The sequence below is a fragment of the Orycteropus afer genome, unplaced genomic scaffold, assembly GCF_000298275.1.
Source record: "Orycteropus afer afer isolate SDZICR_OR568_19922 unplaced genomic scaffold, OryAfe1.0 scaffold00182, whole genome shotgun sequence".
In the NCBI taxonomy this organism is placed as follows: Eukaryota; Metazoa; Chordata; class Mammalia; order Tubulidentata; family Orycteropodidae; genus Orycteropus; species Orycteropus afer.
The window spans coordinates 5,619,721-5,620,900 of NW_006921769.1; positions in this window are offsets into that span (position 1 = coordinate 5,619,721).

Below are 1,180 nucleotides of genomic sequence, written 5' to 3' on the forward strand. Positions count from 1 at the left end.
TGGCGGTTCAAACCCACCAGCCACTCCTCAGAAGGAAGGTTGGGCAATCCTACTTCCGTAGTGATACTGCCTCAGAAACCCAAGGAGGGGTCGCTATGTGTCGGGGTCGACTGGACGGCAAATAATAACAACAACAACAATTAGGAGAATACGCTGCAGCACACAATTCACACAAATAGGCTATCGGTTCTGATTCAACTATTGCTATTAAAAACAGAAAATGGGGTCCATGAGATCAGGAGTCTGTATCTGGTTTGTTCACTCCTGCACCCTTAGTGCCTAAAGCCAGCTCCTCCGGGTGCTGCTGCCTGGTGTTCAGCCAGAGGAGAAATCAAAACCTCTGACAAGATGGAACAATAGGTCTTTCCTCATCCAGAGCAAAGGAGAATGAAGAAAATCCAGATGCATGGAAACAATTAGTGCCCAGGGACATAGGAACCTCAGTCTACACGACTCTGAGACCAGAACAATGAGGTGGTGCCTGGCTACCACTGTCAATCACCCAAAAAGGGATCAGAACAGGAGATCCTATATAGAGTGAGAGAAAAATGTGGAACAAAACTCAGAATTGTACAAAAGTCCAGGCTCACTGATCTGATGGAGACTGGTAAAACCTCCGAGTCCATGGCCCCTAGTCTTCCTTCAGGCCTGGAACTGAACTTATTCCCCAGGCTTAACTTCCATTCAAACAACAGACAGGCCTACAAGGTGAACATTTACACCAGGTAGGTACACTCCTTAGAACAATCCACCCAGAAGGGCAGTATTTGCACAGGGAGATAGCTCAGAGGATAGGAATGCATAGGAAAGAAGGACACAAGGAAAGGTAAACATAGGGAAAAAGTGGGAAGAGAGCTGTTACATCATGGGGATTGCAATCAATGTCATGAAACAAAACATGTATGAACTGTTGAATGGAAAATTTGCTCTGTAAACTTTTCACTGAAATCACAATTTAAAAAAAAACAATCTCTACTAAGACCCTAACCCCTCAGGGGCCTCACCTCAGGGAACACCAGTGACTCTACTCAGAGTATTTATTTCTGTCTCTGTCTCAGGGAGCTCTGGTAGTGTAGTGCCTAAGACATTTGACTGCTAACCAGAAGGCTGGAGGAAGGCTGGAGGTTCAAACCCACCAGCCACTCCTCAGAAGGAAGATTGGGCAATCTACTTCCGTAGT